We start from the raw sequence: 12692 nt of genomic DNA on the forward strand, positions 1-12692 counted from the left end.
ACTTTAAAGGGTCTCAAGGGCTATATAAAGGATCCCAGGGAGTTTCAGATGCGTTCCAGGAGGTCTCTGGATGCTTCAGAGAGTCTCAGAAGCGTTACAGGAGGTATAGGAAGTTTTAGAGACTTCTCGAGGGTGATTCAGGTGATTTCAAGTGGGTACCCGGAGGCCTCATGGGCGTTCCAAGGTGCCGTTTTAGGAGAGCCCAGAAGTTTTCAAGGAGATCCTGTTGATATCAGAGGCGCTTCAGGGGGTCTCAAAGAGTTTCAAGCAATTCCAGGGGGTCTCAGGGTCTCAAGGGCGTTTCAGGGGTTATCAGAGGCATTTTAGGGGGTCTAAGGGGCTTTTCAGGGAGACCCAAGGAGTTTTAGGGAAGTTACAGGTGGTCTCTGAAGCGCTTCAGGGGATTTTAAGGGTATACCCGGAGGCCTCAGCAGCGGGGTACCATCAGAGGGTTCCAGGGGGTCTCAGGAGCGTTCCAGGCTACAGTAATAAAGTAAATAGTAATGTCCTTGAAACCTCTCGGAACGTCTTTAAAATGTTTCTGCAACCTCCTGAAAATCTCTGAAATGCCTTGAAACGTCCCTGAAACTTTCGTAATACTATTGAAACGTTCCTGAAATCCCCGTAATCCCGTTGAAACGCCAACGAAACCTGTCAGAACAAGCTTGAAAGTCTCCTGAATTTCCCTGAAGAGCCCATGAAACCCCTTGGAACTCTCATATTTTTTAACTTTCTGAGAATGAACCATTTTACGAACCGACAACAATGTTGACGATGATATTGATTTTCCCGTGGTTGTGACACTACATCTCATGTAAAAATTTCATTCGCTAAATCAGCACGTGAAATAGACTATTGCCTGGAAACCCTCTTGGCTCCATCTCGAATGCCTAGGAGCAAGACCTGTTCTAACTACTGAACCATACATAAGTTTCCTTATTGAAGCCCTGACTTAATATGTGTGCTCTCAACCTACGACATAGGGGATCGCTCGTGCGCCCTTGGATGAAACAAACTAACCCATTTTCCTTAGCACGGTGCTTCATTTACCGTTATTATCAAAAAAAAATATACCTACCATCAAAACCTGAAACGCCATTCTCTTTCTTCATCATTCCTACACCTCTGGACAATTTAAAAAAAAAATCGTTAGACGTAATTTTGAGTTACGCCCTTTTAAAGGGCCTAACCCCTAAAAAATCAGGGTTTCTATAGAAAAACATCATATTTCATAACAGAAGCATGCTTCTGCCAACAAAATTTGAAACGCCATTATCTTTCTTTATCATTCCTACAACTCTGGATAATTTTTTAAAATAATCGTTGGACGAAATTTTGAGTTACGCCCTTTTAAAGGGCCTTACCCCTAAAAAATAGGGGTTTTTAAAGAATACCACCATATTTCATAACAGAAGCATGCTTCTGCCATCAAAACCTGAAACGCCATGTTCCTTCTTTATCTTTCCTACACTTCTGAACAAATTTTTAAAATAATCGTTAGACGAAAATCTGAGTTACGCCCTTTTAAAGGGCCAAACCCCTAAAAAATCAGGGTTTCTATAGAAAATCATCATATTTCATAACAAAAGCATGCCTTGAAGTCCCAAATAATAAAACGTATTATTAATAATGCTTAATAATTTGATACTATGCGCTAATATTGGCTATTTGTATTGATGGTTGTATACAAATTGGCCATTACGCTAATATAAGGGAAGTATTTTCAAACATGTAGGAAGCAATCATGTTTGTATCAATTGCCATTCATAGCGTGGGTCGTAAGTTTTTTGTATTGCTTTTTTAAAGACAAAACAAGCGATGGCATATGCCTATCTCAATCGTTAGATTTATTGGTGAATGCTGTTTTCAATTAATAAACATTCAAAACTAAGGATTGAGATGATCAATTGTAATGATAGTTCTATATTTTACCGCTAAACTACGTTACCGAAGAATAAACGTGATTAAATGAAACTAAGTATTATAATAATTCTACTATAAGTACTTATGACCTTCAAATGGGCGTAACTGGAGTATTTGACCAACATTATTTTTGAAATTCAGTTTATGGGTGTGCATTAACTATATATGAGCATGAGCATGAGCATGAGCATGAGCATAGATGACCGCACAATTCGTAGTTGCTACTCCGTGATTGACCAGAGCAATCGAAATTGCACAAGGAACCAATGAATAGGGCTTGGGACTAGCTTACTATTCTCAATGTACACAGGTCGAGAGCTCTCAACTTTAATAAGGTCAATAACGGCGCCGGCCACGTCCTTACGGTCATCGAGGATGGAAGGGAATGTTAGTAAGACAAACGTTGTTAAAAAGACCGCGAATCGCTGCATCTCCACGTTTGTCTCAGGAAGGAATTTTTTGTTAGTAGGGTAAGGTACATTGTCAGTCCGGGAGTCACCTATGGTTGGTGATATGATTTGACAATGGATCAATATACACAAACCGCCGTTAACAACCGACCACTTTTCGACGCAAGAACTAGCCAAAAAGAAAATTCTATCGCGCGTCTCCACTCCACTAGGGAGCAGAAACCTTTAGTCTATTCCACACAGAAATACACTGAACGCGACTGACTTGTCGGCGCCCGGATTTTTTCTCGACCGGCGAACCCGAACTAACATTTTTTACTCTTTTGTGTAAATGCAAAAAATGAAAGAAAATATTTATTATCAACTAAAAGTGTATTGGAAACTAGCGCCGAAGGGAAGCGAAAAATTCGGAACCGACTCAACCACGGCGCGCGCACACTCGTCCCGTGGTCGGAGCCCCGCAGAGAGAAGAGAAAAAAAAATCGCAAAAATCTAGCAAAGCGAGCGCGCGAAACTTTGCTGCTGCCGAACTACCGCACACTACTGACTGCTTGGCTTCCCGTCGTCGATGCCCCGCAGAGAAGAAAAACAAATCGCAAAAATCTAGCAAAGCGAGCGCGCGAAGCTTTGCTGCTGCCGAACTACCGCACACTGACACTACTGACTGCTTGGCTTCCCGTCGTCGATGCCCCGCAGAGAAGAAAAACAAATCGCAAAAATCTAGCAAAGCGAGCGCGCGAAGCTTTGCTGCTGCCGAACTACCGCACACTGACACTACTGACTCTTTATGGGTGTGCATTAACTATATAAATGAAAAAGTAAATGAACTGTCGTTTATGTTTTTCATTGTATATTGTTCTGGCTATAATAGGAAATGAAGCCAACAACGTCCGTATCCTGCAGGTTAAAGAATACTTCCCTTATACTGGCGTTATGACTAATTTTTATAAACAATGCATTCAATATTAGTGCATAGTATCAAATTGTAGCATTATTAATGATACTGTTAATTATTTTGGACTTTGAAGCATACTTCTGTTATGAAATATGATGGTATTCTATAGAAACCCCTATTTTTTTAGGGGTAAGGCCCTTTAAAAGGGCGTAACTCAAAATTTCGTCCAACGATTATTTTAAAAAATTATCCAGAGGTGTAGGAATGATAAAGAAAGAGAATGGCGTTTCAAATTTTGTTGGCAGATGCATGCTTCTGTTATGAAATATGATGTTTTTCTATAGAAACCCTCATTTGTTAGGGGTTAGGCCCTTTAAAAGGGCGTAACTCAAAAATTCGCCTAACGATTATTTTCAAAATTTGTCCAGAGGTGTAGAAATGATAAAGAAAGAGAATGGCGTTTCAAATTTTGATGGCAGAAACATGCTTCTATTATGAAATACATATGATGTTTTTCTATAGAAAACCTGATTTTTTAGGGGTTAGGCCCTTTAAAAGGGCGTAACTCAAAATTTCGTCTAACGATTTTTTTAAAAATTTGTCCAGAGGTGTAGGAATGATGAAGAAAGAGAATGGCGTTTCAGGTTTTAATGGTATATTTTTTTATAACAACGGTAAATGAAGCACCGTGCTTAGCCTATTAAAAAGAGGTTCGCGTGCACCAGCATTTATCAAATCTTGCACATAAAATGTCCTTGTGAGCGTTAAAAAAACCTACCGACGAGGATGGGATTCGAACCCACGCGTGCAGAGCACATTGGATTAGCAGTCCAACGCCTTAACCACTCGGCCACCTCGTCGTGTCGACAATTAAAACGGTCACATTCTATGGCACTACGCTCTTTTGTGTTTGCAAAGATCTTTCCATACACTCAAGAGCCCGATTGTGTGATCAGCTGATCAAAGCCCACACGCTGAATGCGAAGCATTTGGATTCGATTATGCTTTGCTAATGAGCATGTTCCTCAAGGTGAATTTGTGACATACCTCAGTTTCTTCGTTGCAGTCAAAATTTCCTACTGCCTCTCGAGTTTGTTCAACGAACGAACCAACAACGAACGGACCGGCCGTCGACGACGACGACGACGGGAAGCTTAACTCTATCTAATCTAAACCATGACGTTCGAGGAGGAGCAGATAGATGCTTTAGCATTCTAGTATAGTATAGCTCAGCCAATCAGTACCAATGTAGGTAAGTAACGTTGCGAGGCTACGCTTTAGTGTAGTAAATAAAACATCCCAAATAAAAATATTGATACTCTCTTTGGGGCGCCGTAATTGTGGGACTTTGGTTTGTTTCCATTTGTAGCCTTGGTACCGTGAATTGGTGCCAAACTGACCATTTTGGAATCAAATTGTAATTCTATAGCGTTTTTATGTTATCGCCATTTGCTTTGTACGTTGAATAGCTAACAATACGCCACATATAGAATTTTCATCGGTTTAATTCTTGCACCTCGCGTAACGCCTCATGGTCAACAGGGTATCAATAACACTAGTTTACAGCATTTTTGAACTCGGTAAGCTGATGATCATTTTTGGTGTAGAATCATGCCCTTAGTTCGAAAACGCAAAAGAAAAAAAAATACAGTAGAGCGGAAAATTTTTCGACTTTCTATACAAGGGTGATGATTTGAAATCGATTTTTGTTCTATTTTTAAACAAAGTCGCTCACTTCAAACAATTCAATCTCCATAATCAATGCTCCGATTGAGCTGAAATTTTTACTGTAACTCGCCTACACATGATATGTAAAATAAACGTCGAGAAAGAATTTTTAAATAAAGTTTTTCTTATTGAAAAAAATACATTTCTTCAAAAAAATTTAGGAATTTTGCTAAAATTTAAGGAGATCGTCCCTAAAACTCGCCAATATCTTGAAATTCATCAACCTGACGCAAAACCTGTATTCAGATGATCGAATGGTATTGTATTCAGCTTTTAATTTATGGAAAAAGATTTAAAATTGGTTGGACAAAAGGCAATATATTTGAATTTTAGTAAATTACTTATTTTGAAAAGTTGTAAAACTCGATATTGAGCTAAAACTCAAAAACTGTTCTACTTAAATTTTTTTGAAGGTCTGTTTCGAAATCAGGGCTAAATTGTGCTTCAAAAATTTTGGTCGTTGACAGAAGTTCACGACTTTCGTTTTATTTTGTAAACTAGTGTAATTCATTAATTAGCTTCTATATCATGCAAACATTTTGTAAAAAATACAATTTACTTAAAATAATAAGATTGAATAATTGTCCCTAGAATTATGTCCACGTCTATTTCGGGCACAACCTGTATTCAATTCCCAGCCAATCATCTACGTGACACTATGGCACATAGGAGGGTCAAAATTATGATTTGACCGCAGGTATTTATTCGAAAAGTCGGTCATTTCTACGCAATCCAAATAATATTATGTATTCAAAGTAATATTCAGCATAAAGTTATAAAATGAGATGGATGTAGTTTTAAAATAACAACTAAAATTTCAATTTCAATACAAATCATTTTTTGCTTACCAGGTGCAACCAGTGCAACGAAGAAATCTTTCTCTGTGATTTTGAAATATGCAGAAAGTCCACACACACTTGCTTGCATCCTCCCTAGGCGAAGAACATTTACCGACTCGGTGTCATAGAATAACACCCTATTATGGAAGTATGTAACTCTCCAGTGTGCCGGATATATGCCCTATAGGACAACCGGGACTCCTAGGTGATGTATGGTGCACTCGATGGCGGCCCAGCTGGCGCTGTTGAACGCATTCTTTACGTTCAGCCTTTTTTTTCATCCTGAGGATAATCTGCTCAATAGACATCTAGACAGAACGTCCTGGTAGTGTGGGGTTGAAGACCGTCTATTACCATGAAATTAAAAAAAAATGAAAGCCAGGACTACTCTTTCCTCGACCCCCTGAACAACATTCCCATGGTCGCCAAACCCTTTGTCTCTCCGGAACCACCAAGAAGGCATTGCTGCAGAGAGGGGCTAGTGCACATCGCACCCTCAAGGTTAGATGCGTAACCTACACCAACGAACATCGATATCTCGCTTTGAGGAGTTCACCAAGGTAGCATGCTGGCGCTTAGCCAGCTTCCGGGGTGATCCTTACCACTCCCTCTGTCTTCGGAAGTCAGGCAGGGTCAACACCACGCCGGCTTCCAACTGCACAGCAAGTATCAAGAACTGATACCACGTGCACAGCGATTCGACCTTCCCGCAGGTAAGACCCTATCAGCCAGCACTTAGAATCAACCTGCCCCGACCTGTGGGCTTGGATCAAATTCAGTAGACCGACGCCACGACAGCAACGCTACCAGGATGTTCTCCCCGCGATAGCTTAATCGCTGTAAGGGTCGATTTCGACCGCATGGCACCGGTATGACCTACGTAGCTGATTTCGAACCCTTGGACGACCAGCTCTTGTATAGCATCTGCACTAGCCATTCTCCGAGTCCACGAGCCACCTATAGCTTCAAGACGATGTGCACTTACGGCGAACCAAGCATCCAGAAGGTGATCAAAGCCGGAAGGATACGATGGGCAGAGCATGTTGCAAGAATGCCGGACAACAACCCTGCAAAGCTGGTGTTTGCTACTGATCCGGTTGGCACAAGAAGGCGTGGAGCGCTGAAAGCACGATGGGCGGACCAGGTGGAGCGTGACCTGGCGAGCATTGGGCGCGCAATGATGGAGAGTTGCAGCCACAAACCGAGTATTGTGGCGTACTATTTATTGTTGATTATGTCTTGTCTTAAATGTGATGTTGAACAAATAAATGTATGTATGTTCGGTACGGTACGCGCTTGCAGCCTCCAGGCATCAGCATGTACAGGGGTTACTCAAAATAACTGGGACAGGTAAAATTTTCACTTTTCAAAAAATGTTCAACTCGCTGTAACTTTTCGAGTGCATCAAATATTCTCAACTTTTTACTATATGTTCATCAACTAGTTGTGTATCAGTAGTCCAATTTTGGAGAAGATCGGACCATTGTCCACGGAGTTATAAAGATTCTAGAAAAAGGTAAAATTATCCGATAGCCAACTTTGAGCTGTTATATCTCCGGATTCAATGAATCGAATGCAATGAAATTTTGACCATTCATGACTTGTATAATGAGCTATGAAAAACCTTTGACTTAACTTAAAATTCTTAACACGGAAGAAAATTATAACGATTAGATTATTTTTCTAATAAAACATCAAATTATCCAAAACTTCAACATCGTTTCAAAATTCAAGATGCAAATTATAGTTCAATTAATTTCCCTCTAAATGACTTATATATAAATGTGTTTTGAAGGAAAGTTACAACATAGCCGCTAATATGATAAACATGAGAAAGTAATGGGATGCATATTAGAAATTGATGAATTTACTAAAAAATCGTGAAATGAATGAAATCGTTATAACTTTTTCTCTTGTTAAAAATTTAAAGTTAAGTTAAACGTTTTTAAGAACTAATCATATAAGTCATGAATGGTCAAAATTTCATTGCAATCAGTTCATTGAATCCGGAGATATAAAAGCTCAAAGTTGGCTATCGAATAATTATAACCTTTTCAAGAATCTTTATATCTTCGTGAAGAATAGCCCGATCTTTTCCAAATTTGAACCACTGATACACAACTAGTTGATGAACTTACAGTAAAAATTTGAGAATATTTGATGCCCTTTTCAAAAAGTTACAGCGAGTTGAACGTTTTTTAAAAAGTGAAAATTTTACCTGTCCCAGTTATTTTGAGTATCCCCTGTAAGTACTTTCCAGCTTTTAACGGTAGCCGGACCGCCATACCGTAGTATGGACGAGGCGACACTAGCCAGAAGCTAGCGTTTGCTGGCATACCCGCAGAGCTATTGGTGATCATCCAGAACACTACTATAGCTGTGGAGGCTCTCTTGCAGGCATAATCAACGCGGCTACCAAAGTGTTTGACGGAGCGCTTTGAAGTGATAGTGCAAACGCCTACACTGATCACCGCTTGCTGCTTCGACTTCCGGTTGTTTACCACCACGGCTTCAGTTTTGTGATGAGTCAAGTCCAATTTCCTGGAGGTCATCCACTCCGCCATAACTGCGATCGAGTGTGCAGTAGTCAATTTTCCATCTTCGATCGATTCACCGTAGACCTTCAGCGTAATGTCGTCCGTGAAGCCGAAGATTGCCACTCCGACCGGGAACTTTAACTTCAACACCTTGTCGCATATGACATTCCATAACACCGGACCCAGGATGGAACCTTGCGGAACTCCTGAGGTTATATGAAAGCACTTCCGACCCACCTCTGTGTCGTAAACTAGTACTCGATTCTGCATCGGCAATAGCCAGCCAGCAGGCGCTATTGAACGCGTTCCTAACATCCAGAGTCACTACTGCACAGTAGCAAATCCCCTTCTTCTTACGTTGGAGCACTATCTCGGCGATTTTTGTAACCAACAGAATAGCGTCTACGGTCGACCTCCTCTTCTGGAAGCCGTACTGGCTACTCGAAAGACCATTTACGCCCTCGGTGTGCCTCAACATTCTATTGAGGATGATCTTTTCGAGCATCTTCCCCGTCGTGTCGGTTCATATATGCCGACGGGTCTCCGGGTGGTTTCCGTCTTCGGCAATAGAACCAGGCTCTGCCGCTTCCAAACCTCTGGGAAGACTCCTTCGCCCAAACATTTTTGCATAGCAGACCTAAACATTCCGGGACCCTCTGCAATAGCTACTTTTAAGCTGTCCGGACTTGGGACCTTACCTACGCTAAGGTTTGCTATCCACGAAAGTTCCACATCGGTGACCCTTTCCTTATCGCCAGCCCCTCTCCCCGGTTGTCCTATCAAATGGGGACCAAGGACTAGGATCATGACGCGGAGAAAGCCCTTCGATGATCCCCTCCAACATCCCTGGAGATTGCTCTGTAGGAGCCATTACACCTCTCGTCTTGGCCATAACGATCCTGTAGGCGTCACCCCACGGGTTCGCATTGGCACTCTGACAGAGACCCTCAAAGCAGGCCTTTTTGCTTGCTGTTATCTCGGTCTTCAGCGCGGCTTTTGCAGCAGCGAACACCACCCGCCGTTCGTTTCGCTCTTCCTCTGATCGTGCTCGCTGCATCCGCCGCCTAGCCCGTAGGCAGGCGTGGCGTAGGTCCCTATCGCGTCGGTCCACCTGTAAGCCGGTCGCCTCCCATTTCTAGGGTGGACTCGCCTAGGCATGGTCGCATCACACGCACGTGAGAGAACCGCTACCAGCTCGTCGCCGTCTAAACCTAGTATGTTTCGCTTACGGCGGAGCGCCTCCCTAGATACCCCTTTGTCGAAGTGTGATGTCTTCCTCTTGCGAGGACTTGGCCTTGGCCTAGCCGCCTCTTCTTCTACTCACTGACTGCTGTTGTTGTAGTCGATACTGCAGCGAACCACCAGGTGGTCGCTGTGAGTGTAGCTATCGTCTACTCTCCAGCTCGAACTACTTGTTAAGCCAGGACTACAAAAGGTCACGTCAATAATTGAGTCGGCACCGTTTCGACTATAAGTACTCTTGGTACCGACATTAGCCAAGTCGACATCTAAGATGGCCAGTGTTTCTAGCAGGATCTGACCCCGCTGGTTCGTGAAACGGCTTCCCCATTCCACAGCCCAGGCATTAAAGTCACCCGCTATTACCACCGGCCTTCGCCCTGTTAGCACGGTCGTTAAGCGGTCCAGCATTTGCGTGAACCGCTCGATCGGCCACCGCGGAGGTGCAGAAGAAGACCCCGTTTACTTTGGCGACCACGAAGTCCTCATAGGTAGTAGACACCAACTCCTGGACGGGGTATTTACCCGTCGTCCATATCGCCGCCATTTTTCTGGTCCCATCCGCGACCCAGCTGCCGTTGCCGGCGGGTACACGGTATGGGTCCGATGTGATGACGATATCCGTCTCCCACTCAGAAACCGCCTAACAAAGCAGTTGCTGATCCGCATCACAGTGGTTCAGGTTCAGCTGCGTTACCTGCACTGTGATTTGTTGTTCACTGCGGCTTTCTTGAAGGCCGGGCACCTTGGACCACCCATCGGATGTCTGTTGTTCGAGGATTTCCTGGTACAGATCATGCAGATGGGTGGACTCGTGCAGCTTTGGGTCTTATGACCTTCAGCGCCGCATCGCCTGCACAGTTTGCGTCTGTCGGGGCCTTTGCAGTCCCACGACTTGTGTCCTGGTTCCAGACACCTGAAGCAAACCTCTGGTGGCTCGTGGAATGTCAGGTGACATACACACCAACCCACCTTTATGCTCCCTACTTTAATGGACTTTTTGACGTCCGCCACAGGTAACTGAACCAAAGCTATCTGTGTCCCTGCTGGCCCTTTCCGTAGCTTAACGGCTGCGGCGGCCACCTGCACATCGCACTGTTGCCGCAGTGCCGTGACGAGCTCTTCCATTTCGGTGATCTCATCAATGTCCTTGACCTTCAGAATCGCCTCATGTGTCAGAGCCCTCACCTGCACACCCTCACCAAGGACCTCTTGTGCCAGCTTCTAGGTATCTGATTTAATGGGTTTGTTGACACTTACCGGAGGCAAGTATGGTGTACATGGTGAGTGTGATAATTGTTGGAAAACGACGTAACTCAGTGAATTTACGTTAAAAATTGGATACGTCGCTAGAAATTACGCGCCTGGATATTACAAAATTATTTGCTGTGAGGGGTTCGGAGTCGGCTTCGTAGGTCATACCGGTGCCCTACGGTCGAGATCGACCCTTACAGCGATTAAGTGACCGCGGAGAGGAAGTCCCGGTAGCGGTGCTGTCGTGGCGTCGGTCTACTGGGTTGGATCCAAGCCCACGGTTGGAAAGGGGTCCCCGGCAAGGGTCGGGGCAGGTGAGACCCTGCTGTCTGCAACCTTCGAGTGCATCTGATAGGACCTGAAGGGTAGTGATACCCTTCCTTTGCGGGTAGGTCAGATCGGGTTGCACGTGGGCGGGCATCAGTTCTTGATGTCGTCTAAGCAGTTGGGCGCGGGCGGGGTTGACCCTGCCCGCCTTCCGAGGATAAAGGGAGTGGTGAGGACCACTCGTGAAACTGGCTAAGCGCCAGCATGCTACCGTGATGGATTCTCCAGAGCGAGTCATCGATGTTCGTTGCTGCAGGCTACGCAGCTAACCTTGAGGGAGCGATGTGAACTAGCCCCTCTCTGAAGCAATGCCTTCTTGGTGGTTCCGGAGAAACGAAGGGTTTGGCGACCATAGGAATATGTTTTAGTAGGTCGAGGAAAGAGTAGTCCTGGCTTTTACTATTGTTGTAGAAGACGGCCTTAACCCCACACTACCCTAACCTTCCTGTTAGGGTGTCTGTTGAGCAGATTTTTCCCCTATGGTTTAGAAGGAAAAAAACCTAAGCTCCTAAATAAACTGCTCGATCGACCACTGTGAAGGCGCATAACAACTACAGAAGAAGACCCCGTTTACTTTAGCGACCACGAAGCCCTCCTAGGCAGTAGGCACCATTTCCTGGATGGGGCATTTACATATCGCACATATTGCTACCATTTTTCCGGATCCAATAGCTGTTGCCGGCGGGTACTCGGTACGGGTCCGCCATGATGGCGATATCCGTTCCTCACTCAAAAATCGCCTGCCATAGCAGTTTCTGAACTGTGTCACAGTGGTTCATGTTCAGCTGCGTTATCTGTACTGTGATTTGTTCACTGAGACTTTCTTTAAGGCACCTTGGACCACCTGTTGGGTTTCTACTCTCTAAAATAAAAAACTCTCATTTTTGAGTAACGCCCATGCCGCACAGGGACTGTGTTGGAAACACACATTTTTTTAAATTGCTCGTACGCTCACATTTCTGCAAAATATCAATATTTTTCGGTATTTGAAGGTGGTTTATAAACCCAGTGAGGTTGCCATGTCGAAATTATTGCAAAATACATCCTCATGTGAGCGTACGAGCAATTTTAAAAAATGTGTGTTTCCAACACAGTCATGTGCGGCATGGATGTTTACTAAAAATGTGCAGGCCGAACACATTTTTGAGCGTAGCCGTTTTTGCGTGTATGGTTCGCGGATTTACGTGTACAAAGCGAACAAATGGGTGGACTCGTGCAGCCTTTTGCCTTACCCAAGTAACCATGACGCTGGATATAGAGCATTAATTTCGCTTTAAAGTGTATTATATGACATGCGATATAAAGTTGTTTTGTCATTTAGGTACCATTAAAGTAGGTTTAAAGTCGAAAGTGGCGCTACTATTGTTGATTTAAAGCAAGCTTTACTGTGGTGATTGCTAAAGCATATAAAATGCTTGTACCATATAGCTAATGCAATGAAATCGTATGGAATGTATACTTAAGGCACCATGTCAACAAAAGGAAAAAAGTATTTTTGTCATTTTTCTATCTATTTTTATCTACCAATACCAGTTCCGAT

General features: G+C 43.6%; 1 protein-coding gene and 1 non-coding gene across 2 annotated transcripts in view; one reads left to right on the top strand and one right to left on the bottom strand.

The window, feature by feature from the left end:
- LOC109410892 (calcyclin-binding protein) overlaps positions 1 to 12692 on the top strand; it is a 325423-nt gene that overhangs the window by 265658 nt on the left and 47073 nt on the right. The gene's annotated exons all lie outside the window — the stretch shown is intronic.
- Trnas-gcu (transfer RNA serine (anticodon GCU)) lies at positions 4007 to 4088 on the bottom strand. Its single transcript has one exon. It is a non-coding gene; the product is annotated as a tRNA-Ser (tRNA).

Source organism: Aedes albopictus, chromosome 3, assembly GCF_035046485.1.
Source record: "Aedes albopictus strain Foshan chromosome 3, AalbF5, whole genome shotgun sequence".
NCBI classification, from domain to species: Eukaryota; Metazoa; Arthropoda; class Insecta; order Diptera; family Culicidae; genus Aedes; species Aedes albopictus.